We start from the raw sequence: 23,042 nt of genomic DNA, 5'->3' as shown, positions 1-23,042 counted from the left end.
GTTATTTTTACTGTAGCTAAAACACTTCATAATGCATTCTGAAAAACTGAGAAAAATGAGAATACCTGGAAACTGCAATGCATTCAGAACAAACCAACTCCCAAATGGTTTATCTGAAATTTCTAGCCGCAAAGACATCTGAAAAAAATTCAAACAAGACAGTCTCTTCCCTTCTGCAGGTTCTTTACTTGTCAAGGTAATGTTTATATCAGTGAAAATATAAGGAGGTGCATTTCAGAAGATAAAACATTTGATAGATCGATAATGGTGGCTATAGAAGGTGCTCTAGGAATTAACAGGACATCCTAAGATGAACATCACTTCAGACATTCACTGCTATAAACAGCATGGCTGAGGCATTAAGGAAAAACAGCTTCGAAATGAAAAAAAAAAAATCTACCTGATCAGTTGCAAAAATAATTACATAGGACTATAAAGCATCAGTCATTGTACTTGCATGTTACGCACGTTCCAGTCCCCATCTCACCCATTCTGAAAAACACTGGAATAAAGTACCAGAAAATCTGGCAACTCAAAGCTAAAGAACAAAGTTTTTAACATGCCTTTCAGGAAGTACTGCCAGTAGAGATATCTGGAAATCCAAAAGACTGCCTTTTCATCAATGTTTTTCATTTACAATCGCGGGGAAGTGTTGATGTATATCCCACAAAAAATCCTTACAATTATGGTGGACATATTGGGAGGGCAAGAATTTATTTTATTTTTTTAAATACCTACAAGAGGCAGGGTGGGAAAAAAAGGAACATGCACCGAGATAGGACATAATATTAAACAATACAAAACAGATCTTCTGTATACATGATGGGTAAAAAAATAATAAAAAAAAAACTATGTAAAGTTTTAAAAATCCATTGCACTAAACTACTTGGTGTGTTAAATGGCAATTGTAATTAATGAGAACATTATATATAAATATATGCTGGAATTACAGAAATATGGACTGTCAGTATTCCTGCAGAATCCTTCTGAGGCTCAGATTTTCACTAATGCTTGCTGAGAAAATCCATCTTCCTACTGGGCAGGATCTGTTGAACTCAATCCAAGAAATCTCCCGAACAACATTCAAATGACAATCCTTTCAAACAGGGCCATTCCATAAAGCATCTGCTATTGTACTTGTGGTCTTCTGTGTGCTGTCAAGTTCTTAATCTCACACTTTATTTTTCTACTGCAGTTACTATATTTCACAATGCATTCTGAGACAGCATACAATGTAGTTGAATAAACAAGCTCCCAAAATGGGTTATCTGAAACTTCCACCAATGAAGACATCTGAAGAAACATAAAAAGAAAAAAAATAAGAAGGAGGAGGTCCTGAAGGTTCACTTGCCATCACTTGTGAAGGTAATAAGTTTTATAGCGGTGACCTTATAAAAATGTTTTCTCTCCTAAAATGCACCTTTAAGATTTTTAGAATGGCGAATATACTGAAGGGGGCTTCAGGAATGATTCTAAAATCTGAAAAGGGAAAGAAGGCAGACACAAATTGGACATCCTAAGATTGACACCACTTTAGGCAATATAGGCAATACTGAACTGCTATAAAAACAGTATGGCTGAAGCATTAAAGAAAAAAAACAGGACCAGGGTCGTATTTTTTTTCTATCTACCTGCGCAGTTGTAAATAAAAACTACATAGGACTTCTCTATAAAGCATCTTCATTCCATCTCATGCTTTCCAAGGCATGAAAAACACTGAAAACTTGCACCAGGATATCTAGCAACTCACCAGAAGCTGAAGAACAAAAGTTCTCAAAAGCCATTTTTCAGGAACATTTGCTGGTAGAAATATCTGAAGGAAAAAAAAAAAAAAAGAAAGAAGGAGGGGGGGGAGAGAAAAGAGAAGACCATCCTTACAATCAGAAGACCATCCTTACAATCACTGGCACACTGAAGGTGCTTTGTGAAGGTTTCCAATGTCTATAAACATAGTAAAATTGGATGTGCGATTCCCATGTCTCTGCCTTGTTCCTTATATGTGGACTCTTCAAGCTTCTTTATGGGTTGTGAGATTTCCCATGTATAACCCATTGTGTAATGCCCAGGTACTGTTAAGATCAAGCAAGAAAAATATTCCAACAGCCCCCACATGACAACTCATTCAATACTCCATTGTACTTGCACCCTGTGCGTTGTCCATTCCTCATTTCAGTTGAGCTTCAATGCAGTTCAAAAGCTTCTAAAAGCATTCTGAAAAACACTATGAAAAAAGCAGAGAATACCTGGCAGCCGACCAGAAAGCAAAGGCCAAATCAGTTCCCCAACTAGACTACCAGGAAACTAGTCAAGACATCTGAAGAAATACAAAAACTAACCTTTTCACACCCAGAAATCATTTAAATTTGCCATCACGTGTCAAGGTATTAAATATTTATCCAAGGGAATAATATTAAAGATATATTGCAGGAGATAACGTTTATGATAAAGGGAGGACACACTGGAAAACCCCAAAAATGTTTCCAATGTCTGAAAAAGGAATCGAGGTGGAAAAAAAAAGGGGGGTACAAATGGGGTAGCCTGAAATCATTACTTCAGACAATATAGACAAACTGAACTGCCATGAACAGCATCAACACCCCTACCTGATCAGTTATAAAGAAAAACACATAGGGGATTCTCTATAAAGCATCTGCCATTGCACGTCTGCTTTTACGTGTGTGTTCATAGATGGCTGCTTGACACATTCTGCAAAAACACTGAGAAAACAAAAAAGTGGACCAGAATGCCTAGCAACTCACCTGGGCTAACAAGAACAAGCATGTTTTCAGGAATTTCTGCTAGCGTACATATCTGAAAAAATAAATCCAAAAACGGGGGGGTGAAACCAATAAAAAAAATGTAAAATTTTTTTTAAAAAAGTGCTTTCCCACCCAAAAGTAGATGTAAATTTGCCATCGCGATCCAAAGGAATAATATTTTAAAGTATATCCTACAAACGTACATATTAGAAATAGTTTTTTTTTTTTTTTTTTTTTTTAGAGGTTTTGCACACCTAAAAATAGTAGGATGGAAATAGGTGAAACTGAACTTCTGCATCTTTGATAAAATGAAAAGGCAAGACCTATTAAAAAAAAAAAAAAAAAAAACCAAACTGACCTGGCCTACTAAACTACATATTTTTTGATAAAATTATAATAAAAGTAGCTCCTAGGCAATTAAATGTTGGCCCTTCAAAGGTAATCCCTATTCCGTCCTTGTATCAGGAAATAAATGAATTTGACACTAACCATACAAATATTTTTGTAACGCCTTGGCCAAAGATATATAGTAGAAGGTAACTCTCCAAGCTTCTGAAGTCTTCTGTAGAGGTGCTAAGATTTTCACAATATAGCCATCCATCGGCCAAGATCTGTTGAAGCAATCCAGAAAAATATCCCAACCACATGACAATTCACCAAACTTTGAAAAGAAAATCATCCGTCTGATCACTTCTACAAAGCCACAAAATGATATACTAGAATGGGAACTAAAATTTAAAAGAAATTACTGCCTGATCAACTACAGTGTAGGCATCCACAGGTCATTATAATGGTACTTGGTCAGCAGTATGTGAGTGAAGAATTGTTGACACTAGCCATGCAGATATACTGCAGAGACTGCAAGCTTCACACATCTTCTCCAGGGGTGCTGTGTGCTTTTCCGATAAACCATCTTACCATCAGCCATAAACTATTAGAATCCCAAATCTTTTTTTAAACACCCGCTGTTGTGCTCCATTTCTCATCTCATGTTTTCCAGCACACGCTGAAAAACCATGAGATATATTGGAACCAGAATACCTAAGCTGAAGAACAAAGATGTTTGACTTATCTTTCAGGAACTTTTGCTAGTTGAGAGATCTTCAAGTAATCCAGAAAACATGTCTGCTCATCCCACCCAAAATTAATTTCATTTGAGATCACAAGTCAAGGAAATTATGAAAAACCTATCATACAGAAGAGAAATAATCCTGATAATGGACACACTGGAAGGGCACCAGGAAGGATTCTAAGGTAAAAAATAAAAAAAAAACCACACACGGAAAAGGAGACACAGAACATCCAAATATATGGCAACTGTCCAAGCTTCAAAATGCTTCTGCAGAGGTACTGAGATTTTCCACGGATAAGCCATCTTGATAGTGGCTAGGTACTGTTGATAAAAACATTCCAAAACAGCCCCTAAATGATAATTCGTACAATCATAAGCCATCTGCCATTGTACTTGTGCCCTGTATGTCTTGCCCATTCCTCATCTCAATTGTGTTTCACTGTGGCTGAGACTCTTCCCTATGCAAGCTGAAAAACAAACCGGGACAGAATTTCCAGCAGCTGACCAAAACTGCTTGAAAACAACATCTCTGAAAGACATCCAAACAGTAGATGTTGTAGTCCTTTCCCACTTAGAAATCATTTCAGTTGTCAAGGAAATATAGTTTCCCAGTGAACAAAATGGTGCACTGCTAGGAGATAAAAATAAGGGCGGACACCGAAGGGGCTTCAAAAATGTCCCTGAAGTCTGGAAAATAGTTATGGGATATGGAAAGAAGATACATACACAAAGATGACTAGCACTGCCAAGATTGTCACATTAGACAATGTAGGTAAACTGAAGTAAACATAAAAAGCATAGTAAAAAAGAATGAAAATGTAAAAAAATAAAAAAATAAACGAACACTGAACAGTATTAGAGAATGACATACATATGATAGATCACCTGTAATTCTTAAAGCACTATAATTCATTAAATAAATGGTCTCCAAATGTTGTCACTGAGTCTTTATGGTAGCTGTAGAACAAAGATACAACAGAAACGTACTGCATTATTGCTTTGATGGAATAGAACTAGAGTTTATCGGCTTCAAAAGTCTTCTGCAGGGATTTGAGATTCCCACGAATAATCCATCTGTATCAAACTGTTGAGCTTTAGTCATAAAATTACCCCTAAATAACAGTATTTAACAAACCATCCGCAACATGTGCCAGTGTACTTGCACTCCATCAAAATTGCAATTTTTCTTATGATAAAGGACATGCTGAAAGTCCCCAAAAATGTTTCTAATGTCTGAAAAATATGCAAGGTGGAAAAAAGGGTACAACACACAGGGTATCCTGAGATCAGGATCACTTCAGACAAAATAATCAAACTGAACTGCTGTGAGCAGCATTGTTAAAAGCACCAAAGGGCAGGGCCAGCTTAAATAATAATAAAAAAAAAAACCTACCCGATAGGTTGTAAAGAAAAAAAAATACACGTGTTCTCCATAAAGCATCTGCCATTGCACTTCTGCTTTTGTGTGTGCTCTATTTCTCATCGTTTGCTGTCCGATGCATTCTGGAAAACACTGAAAAAAGTGGGCCAGAATACAAGTGGCCAACTCACCCAACCTAAAGAAACAAGCAAGTTTCCAATGCGTCGTTCAGGAATGCATACTAGCACATTATGCCTTTACCTTGCAAGGGGAAGATATTCTTTTTTTGTAGTTACGTGTATGACAGCTTTTGGGGGGGGGGGGGGGGACAGTCTTACTAAATTACATAGCTATGTGATAAAATGGCAACTATAATGATAAACAAAGTACCTCCTCAGCAATTACGTGGTGGCCTTCACATGTAATCCCTATGCTATCCTTGTAGCAGGAAATAAAGAATTGTTGACACTAATCATTCACAGACTATATATCTTTGGCTAAGGCACTCGAAAAAAAGGTGACTTTTCTGTCTTCAGAAGTCTTCTCCAGAGGTGCTGAGATTTTTATGGAAATCCCATTTATCGACCAAGATCTGTTGAAGCAATCCAGAAAAGTTGAACCCCCACCTCCCCCATATGACAATTTATTCAGAACCATCATACCAAAAAAGCATCTGCTTGTGCCCATCAATGCATTCTGGGGGAAAAAAAAAAGAAGACAGAATTCTTGGAAACTCACCAAAATTGAACAAAAAGAGTTCCCAACTGATCTCAGAAAAAGCTCCAACTGTCCTTTCCCAACCCAAAAATGTATTTGCCATCACTGGTCAAAACAATGCGAATGGTTATCCCAGTGAATATAAGGGTGTATTGCAAGAGATAAAATGTTTGAAAATAATGGACATACTGAAATAACTTCAAGAATGTTTCCAAAGTCTGAAAAATAAAGGAGGTGAAAAATAGAACAGACACAGAAATGGGGCCTCCTAAGATAGTCACATTGAAATATATAGAGAAACAAAATGTGAGAAACATCATGGATAAAAGGTAAAAGTCAGAACCAACTTAGAAAAATAAAACATCTATCTGATCAGTTGTACAAAAGTACATATTGATTTGCAAGAATAGGAACTATAATTTTAAAAAGGACTCCCTGATCAACTACAATGTTGACACCCACAGGTGATAATATTTTGGCGGCTGTATATGAAGGAAGAATAATTGACACAAACCATGCAGATAAATGGTTTATCGTCTGTGGGTTTTATAAAAGTGTGTAGATTGTTCAAGCACCAGAAGTCTTCTGCAGGGGTACTGTGCCATGAACTGTTGAAATCCATACAGAAAAATATCCCAACAACTTTCACATACCAAATCATTAAAAATAAAAAAATAAATCATAAAATTTAGATATATTGAACAAGAATACCCAAGCTGAACAACAAAGACGTTCTCAACTTATCTTTCAGGAACTTTTGCTAGTTGAGATATCTTCAAGTAATCTAGAAAACAAGTCTTTCCTTTTCCCACCCAGAATTTCATTGGCCACCACAAGTCAAGGAAATGGTGAAGAATAACCGATCGTACAGAAGAGAAACAAGAAAATCCTTACGGTCATGAAGGACATACTGGACGGGTATCGGGATGCTTTAAATGACAAAAAAAAAAAGACAGAACAAGGACATCCAAATATGGGACTGTCCAAGCTTCAAAAGTCTTCTGCAAGGGTACTGAGATTTTCATGGATGAACCATCTTGATAGTGGCCAGGTACTGTTGAGAAATAAGAAAAATATTCCAACAGCTCCCAAATGAAAAAGTATTCAATCTAGCCTAAACCATCGTACTTGCGCCCTGTGTGTCTTGTACATTCCTCATATCACAGTTGTGTTTCACTGTGGTGGAGAGGCTTCCTGAATCTCTGCAGACATCCAAAACAGTAGATGTAGTAGATTAGCAGATTAGCAGATATAGTCGAGTAGATGGTCCTTTCACACCTAGATATCATTTTAATGGTCAAGGTAATATTCTTTATCCCAGTGAACAAAATGGTGCACTACTAAGAAAAATAAAATAAGGTGGACAAAGCGGACACCACAGGAACTTTAAAAATGTCCCTGAAATCTGGAAAATAGTTATGGGATGATGGAAAGAATATAACATTACACAAATATAATTAGCATCTCCAAAAGGGTGGATCGTCCCATTAGACATTGCAGGTAAACAATATAAAAGCAATTAAAATGTCAGAGGAAAAAAAACACTGACCAGGATTAGAAAAAAAAAAAACACATGCACCTGATAGATCACCTGTAATTCTAAAAGTATTTGGTCATTGATGGAATGAAGGTCTCCAAAAGGTTGCCAATGCATCTTTAAGGTAGCTGTAGAATAATGTTAAGATGCAATAGAAATATACTGTACATTTCCTTTGACGTTATAGAACTAGAGTTTACTGGCTTTAAGAGTCTTCTGTAGGAATTTAAGATTCCCATGAATAACCCATCTATCTGCATCAAACTGACGAGATATATCCATAAAATGTCCTAATAACCCCTAAATATCACAAACCATCTGACATGTGCCAGTGTACTGGCACTCTGGGTGGTCCATTCAAATGTTTTTTTTGTTTTTTAAATGTAGAGAATGCAGACCAGATACAAACTTTCCTACACCTTCCTTCCAAAAAACATTTCATTTGCAATCACTTGTCAAAGTGTTTAACTATCTCAGTGTACATGTTGATGTAAATTGTAGGGAATTTGAAATATTTTAAATGGCAGAGATGCCAAATGCTCATTTAACAATGAAATTGAAATCTATGTTGTTTCTAAGGCAATGTGCTGAATTCCTCCTTCAATCATCTTGTGAGCAGATTACCTTTAAAGCCAATTGGCCAGTAAAGTGCAGTGTTCTTGTTGCGTTGTTGAGCACGCTATGTTTTTTGGCATTGCACTTCTTCAAACCTGATCCAATCTTCCACCAACTTATTTATGGTTTGGTATGAGATTTCCCAGTGGTTAAAAAAATATCAAAACTTGTGTTTTTAGAATAAAAATGTTTTGTTATTTTGACAATAATGTGTTTAATTATATTTTTTTTTAAGCTGAACGTCAGACAAGATAAAAATAAATAAATCAATGCAGCATTGTATGCATCAATACAATCTTATATGTATTTTTGTCTAAAGAATCTGACTAAAATCAGACCTGCTGTCAACATTGTGCAGTCCCTGGACAGCGGAGCTCAGCCTGAGAGGGAGAAAGCAGCCCAAGGAGCCAATTAGTTGTGCTGCAGCACAAGAAACATGACAAAATGGGGGAGAACTCAGTGTAAGAGAAACTCAAGTCTGCTGCTTCTCCTCTCCCTGGCTAGGGGAGACCTTTAAACATTAGAGATGCGGAGAATAATAAGGTCTACTCTATTACCAGGCAGGGCTATACAAAGGCACAGAGTTGTATAAATTTAAAGACTGGATGGACAGAAATACAACCCTTTGGCATGCAAAAGAGGCCCCCAACAGGTATATATCTGCATGTTTAAATGGTTTGTCTGGAGTTCAGATTTAACTATATTTGCTATTTAGTTAGCTATACTTCACACATTGCAATCGGTTTCATAAACACCAGATTTTGATAAATATTTATATCACATTTTCATGTCACAATTACTGTAATGATCCAAGTCATGTATTTTGTTGTAGATTGCCATTATTTTTTCAGACGTGCAACAAAGAAGACCCCTCTTTGTCCTGTGTATAAATTAGTGCAAACAAAAGATCATTTTTGTCAAGATACACAACTTTAGACAGCCTTCCCTTTTGTTTTTGTACCCATTTGCACATAAGAGCTGGAGGTGAAACTAACCAACGTTCTTATATAGAAGGATCTCATATATGAATGCTGTCGATTGGGATCATATTAGAATTATAACCCAAGTTTATTTATGAAGATTTCCATCCAAGGTTAACACTTTAATTGGGATAATGTGTGAAGTCTGAATAGAAGTGGAGTGGAAAGACCCCTTATGACTTAAAATGGAAGGTATTAAAAATGACTGAGCTTACTCTTAATGAGCATTTCTAATCCTTACACTGTTAGCATTAGTAAATGGATAGGAAAGAATCTCTCATATGCGTATTAATTTTTATTTTATTCTTTACATTTTTCCAGTTAATTCCTGGTCTCCATGCCTAGGCAAATTATGTTTGACATCCCAGAAGTCTTCAGGTGAGGAGGAGGGGCTTTCTCAGCCAAGCACAACCTTTCCTGCTTACGTGCCTAAGCCAAGGACAGTTGGATTCCAGGAAGTAAATGCCACATAAATCATCTGCCCTTACTCAAGATGGCCACAGCCAGAAATGCTAGGGGAGTGTTTTTCAAAGCTATTTCTCAACAAAATAAAGTATGGAGACATGGATGGGGGAGTTTACCTGGAATGTTAAAAATTAATTAAATCACATTTTTGGTTTGTGGTGCTCAGATGAAGTGCAGTTCCACTTTAAGAAGAGACCTGCCTAAGTGCACGTTCCACAGGAAACAGGCTTATAATTTGCCAGAAAAACACTTTAGCCACATGCCACCATGATGGAATCAAATCTATACAACCCATCAGCATATTCAGGCATAAACAAGAAGCCGGTTTATAATTAAGAGATTTTTGAATGTTTATCCACATACTTATCTATACACTGAATGGTTAGCACTTCCTCCATTGGGCCTGTATTGTTTAATTTTACTATGGCCAGTTATAGTAGCAGGAAAGGGCCTAGTGCAATAGACAGCCTGCTACAATATTATCAATGCACTTTATATCTAAATCCCTCTATAGCATGAGGTAATTTTGCATGCAGAAGTGGTTATATATTGTAATCTGGTTTTGATGGGTTTCCCCCCTACTTTGGAGGTACTTACATACATTGGACTTTCCATAAACAAACTGGAAATCTTGTTTGCCATGTTTGAAACAGCTTTTCCACTTTAAGCAACCCAGCAGGAAGGCTACTTAAAGGTATCATCACTTTGGGTAAACTGAAATGTAAAGAGTAGACCGACTAAAGATTAGGCTGAACTGCCCAATTACATTGCTTGCAACAGTGGGCAACATCTAAAAAAAAGGGAACACCAACAAGAAGGCACTACAGTATTAAAATCCCCAACATGCATTAAAATGTCGTTACTTCAAAATAGTCTTTACAATAAAATGATTTTGTTTTATTTGGTTTTTGAAAAGTTGCAGTCTAGAAATTATTGGTGCATAGGTTTAATTTTGTAACACAACAATGGCAGTAGAGTCAATACATGGGAGGTACATGCCTAATCAGCCATCATTACAATACACTCCCTTCACCATAGGGTTCGCTTCCCCAAGAAACATCGAGAAAGAATGTCTGAAATGGCATCCAATTAGTTAAGTGTTACCATAGTAGCCTATAGAACTTATCCTTGATGGCCACATGATTTAGTGCACAACGTCCTGGCAGCCAGACTGCCCGAGCACATATGTTACAGTTTGTCAAAAAGCCATGTAAATCGCTCACTACTTTTAGGTTTACATGCAGTTTAGCAACCATTAAAGTACTTACTGATTTTGAATTGACAACACTTTCCTCTCTTTATAGTCCTGTAGCACCATTAATTTACTGGATTCTCACTTTGAAATGCTCTAAATAGCCTTTTATCTTGGCAAGAAAGTGTTCTGCCCTCCCACTTCAGTGCTTTATATTGGCATAGACCTTCAACACACTCTTAGCATTGCTGAGGAATGGAGGTCCAACCGGGTCAGTTGAGTACATACTGGATGGCAGTTTTATCTTTAGACACTGCAAACATGAAAATAGAGGTGACACAATGAAAATGGACACTTAGTGTCTGAATTATTTGTAATTAATTTGTGTGAAACCAATATACCAAAGTTGGTGCAATGTTGCTGTGTAATTGAGCAAAGTTTGTAGTGGTGTCATTGTTGATTTACCTGTTGATCCTGCCAGTTTCAGGCGACACCACTATCCCAGAAGCTTCCAATGTTACAGGACCTCCTTTCTATGCGAAGATCAGGAAGCATCCATCCAGTGACACTGTGCTGGTTTCCTGACAGCTGATCTGACCAACTGCCAAGACAGGGCCATTTTGCTTCAGTAAAGTCATCGAAATCCTCAAGTAGCTTCTCCCCTGAGGGCAGGGATGGTATTACTAATAGCAAGTAAAAATTGATTTTTATTTTTCATTACAAAACCAGAAAAGTAATTGTTGTGTTGCTTACTCATCCCACACAAACTATTTTTTAGATTCCAGGTGTTTTTTCCCCCACCATCTTAGTGTCTAGTCAGGCATGAATTACTAAATTAGAAGCTGAAAAGCACACGTCATTGTACATCAGGGTCATAAGTGCCAGATCCACAACCAGGTTACAGTATCCAGTTACATTGTATTTTTAATTATATTATGTTGAATTGCCTTTGAGGCGGTGTGATTTGATTTACTGAATCATTTAATTCACTCAGGGGATGAAAGACCCAAGATAAAAAGTGTTCACACACATTACATTACTATTTGCAGACAGTCTGAGACAGTTACATTCGTTGATCTTTTAGTACACTCATCTGCCAGAGAAGCTGATAACACCCTTGTTCTCTTCTCCTTGAGATTGAGTAACCTGTCCTACAAAATGAAACCAGAAGTTTTCAGAAGTAAATGTCCTCACTTTGAGGAAATAGAATATGCAGAGTAAAGTCTGTCCACAAAAGCAAGGTTCACAGTCTTGTTGATAAGTTTGTCATTATAAATGAAACGCTGTACTTAACACAATCTTTTGCAGAATACAGTACTCCGGGGTTCAGGAACACTGCCGTTTTTTCCGGCCCACTTCAATGTCTGACAAACACCTCTGAGCACAATGCACAAAACCTTTAACAAAGATGCTGAAACAAGACATTCATCTGTAAAAATTTTAATTCAGAAAAATGTATTTGTACAATCACATAATATAGCAATATGATGAATCATATGGGTTACAAATTACAAAACCAGCAAAGAAAGATCTGACTTGAAAACCTCTCAAAGCATTTTCTTTAGAGGCACCAGAAAACCACACAGATAAATGCCTGCAAAGACATTTAAAAGAAATTCCAAATGTTTTTGACTGAAGCTTAGAAGGACTTAAAAGGTTCACTAGTGGGTGGTAACAGTACAAGTTAACTAGTGACCCAGGCAAATAAAGCAACGCTGAGTTAAGGATACCATTCACTGATCACTTGGAAAGTCTACAGTTTATATAACCATCTAGAATAGTGCCCAGCACATAAATAAAATGCATCACATTTCTCAAGGGCCATTTGTGTTGACATAGCATATATTATGAGGTTAACTTCCTGCAGAAACATTAAGACTAACGGCCATCAGGCCTGAAATTTTTTTAACTTGGATTTACTACATAAAATAAATATGACTTCAAAAAATATAGTTCAATGTAATATTGAATTACAGAATACTGAGGATTTATACTGAGATTCTATATTAGATACTTATTATATAGAGGGCAGTTGCTTTTTAATTTTTTACAAGGGAGGCAACTTCAATATTCTTACCAGATAGAGAATGCTTGGCTATTTCTTGACACCCAAAAACTCTGGGATCGCTCTCCTGCTTACCAAAAAGCTGTGTCTGGCCATTTAAGAGTGCAGTATCTTCACCAGGATGTGATATGAAGTATAGGAAGCTATAAGTTGACAGGAATAAACATACAAATATTTGCATGTTACCAGACTCCAGAACAACTTGCAACAAGGGTGTCTGGTGTAAGGTGGAGGCCTAGGGTTGGAATGAGTTACAATCACGAACATATAATCTAGGGAAAAGATAATGAGAAAGACCTAATTTAGATAAACTCCCCATAATCGAATCTGCATAATTTTTTTAACACGATCTTTAATATATTAATAGTAAAAAACTGGAAGTTATAAACTGGAATACGTCTTTACAACCTACAAAAAACACAATCATGCAACGAGTTACATACATTGGATTCTCAACACCCCACAATTGGTTAAAACATAGGTTGGTCTCCAAAACGTCATCCTGTAGATCTTCTACACGATCAGTCCTTTATGAAGGTATAGTCCATTTTTTTCTCCATAAGTACGTTGATTCAACAAGCAATAGATCTTCCAAGTATAAAACATGATCAGCCATCTTATTCCTGAATAAGAATCTTGCATTCACAGATATTGCTCACAAAATATAAGCTGATGTGTAAAACTGCAATTTTACAAACTACTATAGATTCTGGACAAAACTATCAACTGTGTAAAGCTGGCTTGGATATTAACATAGTAATACAGCCTCTTTACACCAAAACAGCTGTACTCAGCCTAAAATATTAGATTTCCTACTAAACATCTAGTGTCCTTTTTCCTGTGCCTTATTTCCCAGATGTACTGTTTATAAAAAATAGGACATCATCATTTACAAATCAGGCAATACAGGCAAACTGAACTAAATATACTGTAGTTCCTCTGTAAAGGCATTACAAAAATATGGACACTGTTCAAGTTTCAAAAGTCTTCTGCAGGAGTGCTGAGATTTTCATGGAAAATTCATCTTACGATCAGCAAGAATCTGTTGAAATCAATCCAGAAAAACATCCCAACCCCTAAATGACAATTCATTGCTGTTGTTGTACTTGCGGTCTTTGTGTGTTGTCCGTAGTGCTCAGTTGTGTTTTGCCACAGTTGAAATATTTCACAACGCAATCTGAAAAATGAGAAAAAGACAGAATACCTGGAAACTTGCTGCAACTGAAGAACAAATCGGTTCCCAAATTGTCTATCCGAGACTTCTAGTGAAGGCATCTGTCAAGGAATCCAAAGAGCAGACTTTCTCTCCAATGAGTACTCTATTTGGAGCCATCACTTATCAAGGTAGTATTTAGGCAAATAAAAAAGGTGCAGTACAGCAGAACATTGTTAAATGTTTATGTGGACAAGATACAGAAGGGGCTCCAGGAATGTTTCAAAGTCTGAATAATAAGGTGAAAAAAAAGGCATAAACACAAAGAACATCCTAAGATCAACATCACTTGAGACAATATAGGAAAACTTAACTGCCATAAAACAGAATGGCTAAAGCATCAAGAAAAAAGCAGGACCAAATAAAAACCTCTAATGGATATGTAAAAAAAAAAAAAATATATACATAGGACTTCTCTATATAGCACATACCATTGTACTTTACATGTTCACAATTTCTCATCTTGTGCTTTCCAATGCATTGTGAAAAACACAGAAAAAGTGGACCAGAATACATGTCGACTCACCAGAGCTGAACAGAGAAGTTCCCATGTGTTTTTCCAGTAGCATCTGCTATTCAAGACATCTGCAAAGAACTTCAAAAAGGAAAAAAATGGTCCTTTCCCACACAAATATAATTTCATCCCAATGTACACAGGAGTAAAAATCAAAAATCTTACAATAATGGCAGAATATTGAGAGGGCTTCAATAAGTCCAATTGCCTAAATTAATACTGGAACAAAAAGCACAAACACAGAAATGGCATTATACAGTAACATTGTTCCCAAGTCAGACAATATAGGCAAACAGAACTTCTCTATACATTATGATTAAAATATAATGAAAAGGCAGGACCACTTTAGCAAAGGACATCCATCTGATCAGTTGTGCCAAGACGGCAACTCTAATTATAAACAAAGTACAATTTCATCAATAACACTGTGGTCATAAGGGGAGATAACTTTGCTTTCCAGGTAGCTTTATGAAAACTTTACATCAACTGACATTAAATTGACTGTATAGCCAAAAATAAATAAGCTTTTCAAGTTTCAGAAGTGTTTTACAGGGGTGCAGAGATTTTCTTTGACAATCCCAATTTATGATTGGCAAGGATCTGTTGAAATCAATCCAGAAAAATATCTAAACTCCAAAATGACAAGTCATCTAAACCAGGCCAATCTAGAAGGCATCTGCCATTGTACATTCAGTCTCTGTGCTTTGTCAGCTCTTTATCTCACAGTTGTATTTACCGTAGCTAAAATATTTCACACTGCATTCTGAACACTGAGAAAAAGGGAGACACAGAATACCTGGAAACTCACTGCAACTAAAGAACCAACCAGCTCCCAAATGGTCTATCCAAAACTAGGTGAAGACATCTGAAATCCAAAACGGGCTTTTCCCTCCCAAAAGTACTCTCATTTGCGATCACTTGTTCATATAATAAATTATTGATTTTTATCCAAGAGAATATAAAAAAGGGTGCATTTCAGGAGATAAACATTTATATAATAAGGACATACTAAAGCGGCTCTAGGAATGTTTCTAATTCTGAAAAAAGAAAACACAGGCACAAATGGAACACCCCAAGATCAAATTCACTTCAAACAATATAGACATACTGAATTGCTATAAAAAGCACGTCTAAAGCATCAAGAAAAAAAAAAAAAGCAGGACCAACTAAAATAAAAACCATCTCCAAGCTCAATTATAAAAAAACACTACATAGGACTCCTCTATATAGCATCTGCCTTTGTACTTGCACTTCTATGCACCTCCAAATTACAATTAAACAGGGCCATTCCATAAACTATCATGTGTGGTTAATGCCTCTTCTCAGTTATTACCTTAACACAAATACTTCACAAGGCATTCTGAAAAACAGAAAAATTGAGACAGGATACCTGGAAATGCACTGAAACTGAAGAGCAAACCTGTTCCCAAATTGTCTTTCAGAAACTGCTGCTAGTGAAGACATCTGTAATGAACTCCAAAAAGCAGGCTGTCCTTTTCCCTCCCAGAAATGATTTCCATGTCATCATATTACTAAGGTTTACCCAAGAAAATACTAACACATGTTACTGGGGATAAAAACATTTAGAATAATGGTGGATATACTGGAGGAGTTTCATAGAAGTTTCTAAAGTCTGAAAAAAAGTAGGTGGGTGGAAAAACAATTACACACAAAACAGCACATCTAAAAATTATCAACACTTTAGATAATATAGGCAAACTGAAATGCTATAAATCTCATGGCTAAAACATCATGAAAAGGCAGGCCAGCGTTAGAAACATTAGAAAAACTACCCAATTGAAAAAATGACATAGGACTACTCTATATAGAATCTGCCATTGTACTTGTGCCCTACATATGCTTCATTTCAATCATCTTATAAAAAACTGAGAAAAGGCGGACAAGAATGCCTGGCAACTCACCAAAGCTGAAGAGCAAAAAATTAATATTTCTTTTAGGAACAAATCTGAAGAAATCCAAAAAAAGACTGTCCTTTCCTACCCAAAACTCATTTGCCATCGCAAGTCTAGGAAATGTTGAAGTATATCCCAATGTACACAAGAGAAAAGAAAAGTCCTTACAAATTATGGTGGACTTATCGAGAGGGCTTGAAGATATTCTCCAACAACTACAAAAGAAGAAAGGTGGGAAAAAGGAACAGACACAGAAATAGGACATGATAACATCAAATCAGACAATACAAACTAAATTTCTGTATACATCAAGGCAAAAACATAACAGGTGGGAGCAATTTAAAAAGAAAAAAAAAATTACATCTGATCAGTCGCACTAAACTACATATTGATATGCTAAAATAACAATTATATTCAAAGTAAATTTTCATCAATTACATGCTGGAATCACAGAAATATAGAGACTGTCCGAGCCTCAGAAGTCTTCTGCAGGAGCGCTTAGATTCACGGGTAATCCATCTTAGGTTTGTCAAGAATCTGTTAAAATCAATCCAGAAAAATATCCCAAAACTCCCAAATGACATTCCATTCAACAGGGTCATTGTATAAAACTGTCTGCCATTGTAGTTGTGGTCTCTGTCTTGTCAGTTATTCATCTCAGTCGTTTGTCTACTGCATCTAAAACACTCCACAGTGCATTCTGAAAAAACACAGGAAAAGGGGACAAAGTACCTGGACACTCACTGCTACTGAAAACCAAACCAACTTCCAAATGGTTTTAGCAAAGGTTCCAACTATGGAAGACATCTGTGAAGAAATACAAATCTCCAAAAAGGTACATTCATTTGCTAGCACTTGCCAAGGTAATAACGTATATCCCAGGGAATATTAAAAAATAAAAATGGATAGTGGTGGACATACTGAAGGGGATCAAGGAATGTTTCTAAAAAAGAATAAGATGGAAAAAAAGAGACACAAATAAGACATCCTATCATCACATCAAACAATATAGGCAAACTGAACTACTATAAGGATTGTGGCTAAAACATCAAGAAAAAAAGCATCAAGTTGTACTAAACTACATAATGAAATGTTAAAATGGCAACTATAATTATAAACATAGTACCTCCTCATCAGTTACATGGTGGTCATAAGGGATGATCACTATACTTGCTATCCAGGTAGCTTTATATGAAAGTGTATTTGTATGGTTAGTGCCAACAATTCTTTATGTCATCTGTGAAGGCATTGCAAAAATATGGAAACTGTGCAAACTTCAGAAGTCTTCTGCAGCAAAACTAACATTTTTGCAGAGAATTCATCTTCATGATCAGCAAGAATCTGTTGAAAGTAACACAGGAAAAAAAAAAAAAACATCCCAACTCCTTGCATATGACAACTAATTTAAAATGGGCATTCTGTAAACTGCTGTTGTACTTGCGGTTTGTGTGTGTTGCGAGTTCTAAAACTTCACACTGCATTCTGAAAAAACACAGAGGAAAGGGGACAGAATATCTGGAAACTCACTGTAACAGAACAAATCAACTCCCAAATGGTTTATCCAAAATTTCTATTAGCGAAGACATCTTGAAGAAATTCAAACAGACTTTCCCCTCCTCCCGATGGTACATTTGCCATCACTCGCCAAGGTAATAAGGTTATCCCAGGGAACAATGTAAAAGGTGCATTACAGAAGATAAATCATTTTGATAGTGGTGGACATACTGAAGGGGGCTCCAGGAAGGTTTCTGAAAAAATAAGGGGGGGGGGGAAAAGCATAGGAAAAAATAGGACATCGAAAGATCAACACCACTTTAGACAATATAGGCAAACTGAACTACTATAAGCACCATGCCTAAAGCATCAAAAGGTGGGACCAGTTTTGCAAACAAAAACATCCGACGAGTTGTACTAAACTACATAGTGTGCTATGGTGTGCTAGTGTGTACTGTGGCAATTATAAACAAAGTACCTCCTCATCAATTACACTGAGAGGCATAATGGTTGATTGCTATACTATTTGGGTAGCTTTACATTAAAAAATGTTGACACTAACCATACAAACACACTATGTCCTGAGGGCATTACAAAAATAGGGAAATATATCTTGGATAATTCATCTTACAATCAGCAAGAAATTGTTGAAATCAATCCATAAAAATATCCCAACTCCAAATTGACAACTCATTTAACCACTACAGATCCGCGCTATTGCCAAATGACGGCATTAGCGCGGACCTACATTTCCGGGACTACGTCTATTGACGTAGTCCCGGTTACGAGCGGCCTGCGCGCCCCCTGAGGGGCGCGCGCGGCGCGCTCTGTGATCGGCGAGTCCGTGAGACTCGCCTGATCACCGATCCGTGTAAGGGGTCGATCCCGACCCCTTATCACGTGATCAGCTGTCAGCCAATGACAGCTGATCATGTGATAGAATGGAGCCGGTAATCGGCTATTATTCCTCCTCGCGCTGACAGCGCGAGGAGAGAAAAAAAAAGCCGATCGCCGGCGGCCGTGATCGGGACATCAGTCCCGATCACGGCCATCAATACAAGGGACCACCTGCCACCTGCCTGTGCCCACCTGCCTCCCGCAGTGCCATCCTGAAATAAAATAAAAGCAAAAGTAAGTGCCCCCCGTCAGTGCCCATAGTGCCCACAGTGCCACCCACAGTGCCACCCCACAGTGCCACCCAATCTGCCTCAAAGGTGCTGCACCCCAGTGCCGCCCATCAGTGCCCAGCAGTGCCGCCCATCAGTGCCCAGCAGTGCCACCTATCAGAGCCACCTATCAGTGCCACCTATCAGTGCCCATCAGTCCCATCTATCTGTGGTACCTATCAGTGCCCATCCGTGCCACCCATCCGTGCCACTTATCCGTGCCACCCATCCGTGCCATCTTATCTGTGCCCATCTTTGCCCATCAGTGCCGCCTTATCTGTGCCCATCAGTGCCGCCTTATCTGTGCCTATTAGTGCCGCCTTAACTATGCCTATCAGTGCCCACCGGTGCAGCCCATCAGTGCCCACCAATGCAGCCCATCAGTGCCCACCAATGCAGCCCATCAGTGCCCACCAATGCAGCCTATCAGTGCCGCCTAATCAGCGCACTTCAATGAAGGAGAAAAATGACCCGTTTGCAAAATTTTATAACAAACTATTAAAACATGATTTTTTTTTTTTTTTTTTGCATCTTTTTTTGTTTGTTTAGCAAAAAATAAAACTCTGAGCTGTAACTAAATACCACCAAAAGAAAGTTCTATTTGTGGGAAAAAAAATGATAAAAATTTCATTTGGGTACAGTGTTGTATGCCCGCGCAATTGTCATTCAAAGTGCATCAGCGCTGAAAGCTGAAAATTGGTCTGGGACTGAGGGGGGTTTAAGTGCCCAGTAAGCAAGTGGTTAAAATGGGTATTCCATAAACCACCTGCTGTTGTACTTGTGGTCTGTGTGTTGTCAGGTTGTCTCAGTTGTATTTTATCGCAGTTATCATACTTCACAACGCAATCTTAAAAACACTGAGGGAAAAAAATTTGATAGAAAACCTGGAAACTCACTGCAACTGAACAACAAATCAGTTCCCAAATGGTCTATCCAAAACTTCTACTAATGAAGACATCTGTGAAGAAATCCAAAAAGACAACTGTCTTGTGCCTTCCAAAAAGTACTTTGCCATAAATTATCAAGGCAATATTGAGGTTTATCCAAGAGAAAGCGCATTTCAGGATATCAAAAATGTGATAATGGTGGACATACTGAACAGGCTCCAGGAAGGTTTTTAAATCTGAAAAAAACGTAAGGTAGAAGACACAGGCACAAATAGGACATCCTATGATCAAATACACTTCAGACAACATAAGCAAACTGATCTGCTATAAACAGCATGGCTAAAGCATAAAAAAAAATAAAAAAAAAATACATATGACATCTCTATATAGTATCGGTCATTGTATTTGATCTTGGCATGTGCTCCTTTTCTCCTTACACTTGACAATGCATTCGAAAAACATTGAAAAAAATCAAAACTAGAAAATCTGGCAAATTACTGAAGTAGAAGAACAAACAAGTTCCCATTGTGTTTTTCAGGAAGGTCTGCTAGTAGAGATATCTGAAGAAATCCAAAAAGGACTACCCCTTCCCACTGAAAAGTTATTTATATCCCACAAGTAAAAAAAAATCCTTACAATTATAGTAGGCAGATTGAGAGGGTTTAAAGATGTTTTCTAACACCTACAAAAGTAGTGATATGGAGAAAAAAAAAAAAAGGAAGAAGCACAGAAATAGGGTATCATAACATGATCAAATCAGACAATACAGGCAAACAACTACATCATGGCTAAAGAGTAAAGACGAGTTTAGTAAAAAGGAAAAACTTCCATCTTATCAGTCTCACAAATTATATATTACTATGATAACTATACCTCATGGTGTCATTACAGAAATATGGGGATGATTCAAACTTTAAAGGTCTTTAGCAGGGGTGCTGAGATTTCTATGGATAATCCATCTTACAATTTCGAGATCTGTTGAAAGCAATCCCAAAATGTATCCCAACAACCTCCAAATTACAATTTATTAAACGGGGCCATTTTCATGAATGCCTCATCTCAGTTACTACCGCAACCCAAATGCTTCTCATTGTTTTTCAGAATACCTTGTGAAAAGGGGGGACAAAATACCTGGAAAACACACTGAAACTGAACAAACCGGTTCCCAAATGGGCTTTTGGAAACTTTTGCTAGCAAAAACATCTGTAAAGAAAGACAAAAAGCAGGCTGTCCTTTCCCACCCAGAAATCATTTAATTTGCCAACACTTGGGTTTGTATTAAGGTTTATTAGGGTTTATCCAAGAGAATATTAATGCGTATTTACCAGAGATCAAGATGTTTATGATGGTGGATATACCAGAGGAGCTTCAAATAAGTTTCTTAAGTCTGAAACATAAGTAGGTGGAACAAAAAACAGACACAAAATAGGACATCGAAAGATCATCACTTTAGACAACATAGGCAAACTTAAATATATATACGTCACAAAAAGGCAGGACCATGTTAGAAAAGTTAAAACTACCACCAGATTAATTGAACAAAATGACATACAAGATTTCTCTATATATCAGCATCTGCCATTGTACATGTGTTCTACAATATGCTTCATTTTCTCATTTCATGCTTTCAAACATCTTCTGAAAAACACTGAGGGGGACAGAGTACCTGGGGAACTCACTGCAACTTTAGAATAAACCAGTTCCCGAAATTTCTACTAGTGAATACATCTGAAGAAATAAAAAAAATAAAAAACAGATCTTTTCCATCTAAAACAACATTTGCATTCGCTTGCCAAGGTAATAATGGTGTTAATCTCAGGGAACGATATAAAGCTGCATTACAAAAAAGGTTGATGGTGGTGGAAATCTGGAAGAGGCTCCAGGAAACTGGTTTCTAAAATCTGCAAAATAAGTAAAGTGGAAAAATGCATAGACACAAATAAGACATCCTAAGATGGTCATCACTTCAGACAATATAAGCAAACTGAAATGCTATAAAGCACCATAAATACAGCATCAAGAAATATGCATTAAACTAAACTACATATTGATATGTTAAAAAGGCAACTATAGTTATATACAAAGTACCTCTGCCTCAATTACGCTTTGGCCATAACAGGTGATCACTTTGCTATCAGGGTAGCTTTATGTCAAAGAATTGATGGCACTAACCATGCAAAATATGGAAACTGTCCAAGCATCAGAAGTCTTCTGCAGAGGAACTGAGATTTTCATAGAAAATCCATCTTACGATCAGCAAGAATCTGTTGAAATCAATGCAGAAAAAAATTCCCAACTCCCAAAATGACAATTCATTCAGGGCCATTCCATAAACCATCTGCTGTTGTACTTGCAGTGTGTGTTGTCAATTATATTTTACCACTGCTACAATACTTTACCAGGTAATCTGAAAACCCTGAGAAAAAGGGGATATAATACCTGGAAGCTCACTGCAACTGAAGAACAAATAGATTTCCAAATGTTGGTCTAGCTAAAACTTCTACTAGTGACAGCATCTGTGAAGAAAGTAAAAAACCGAAACAGACTCTTTTCCCTCCTGAAGGTATTCTCATTTACCATCACTTATCAAGGTAATCATATTTACCCAGGGAAACAAAGGTGCATTACAGCAGAACGTTGTAAAAAAGTTTATAATTTGGACATACGAAAGGGGCTCCAGCAATGTTTCCAAGTCTGAAAAATAGGGTGAAAAAAAGGCAGACACAAATAGGACATCCTACTGGCACCATGACAATATATTACAATAATATACAATATATTACAATATAGGGTAAATGAATGGCAAATAGCATGGCTAAAGTATTATAAAAAAGGCAGGACCATGGTAAAAGGTAAAACATCCATCTGATTTATTGAAACAAAATTACACAGAACTTCTCAGTATAGCATTTGACATTGTACATTTGCTCAACATATGCTTCATTTCATGTTTTTAAACATATTCTGAAAAACACTGGAGAAAAAGTGGGCAAGAAAACCTGGCAACTCAAAGCTGAAGAACAGAAGCTTTCAGAGTGTTTCTCAGGAATATCTGCTAGAGATATCTGAAGAAATTTCAAAAAGACTGTCCTT

The 23,042-nt window shown here is 37.1% G+C and overlaps 1 long non-coding RNA gene across 1 annotated transcript; it reads right to left on the bottom strand.

The window, feature by feature from the left end:
- Positions 1 to 12,121: 12,121 nt before the first annotated feature.
- On the bottom strand, positions 12,122 to 19,582 carry LOC143989105 (uncharacterized). Its single transcript, XR_013276976.1, has 2 exons — positions 14,502 to 19,582; positions 12,122 to 14,204 (listed from the first exon to the last, which is right to left on the bottom strand). It is a non-coding gene; the product is annotated as an uncharacterized LOC143989105 (long non-coding RNA).
- Positions 19,583 to 23,042: the final 3,460 nt, after the last annotated feature.

Source organism: Lithobates pipiens, unplaced genomic scaffold (assembly GCF_037356315.1).
Source record: "Lithobates pipiens isolate NorthernLeopardFrog02 unplaced genomic scaffold, aLitPip1_a1.2 Scaffold_18, whole genome shotgun sequence".
Taxonomy (NCBI): domain Eukaryota; kingdom Metazoa; phylum Chordata; class Amphibia; order Anura; family Ranidae; genus Lithobates; species Lithobates pipiens.
This window is presented reverse-complemented; position numbering and strand designations above follow the sequence as displayed.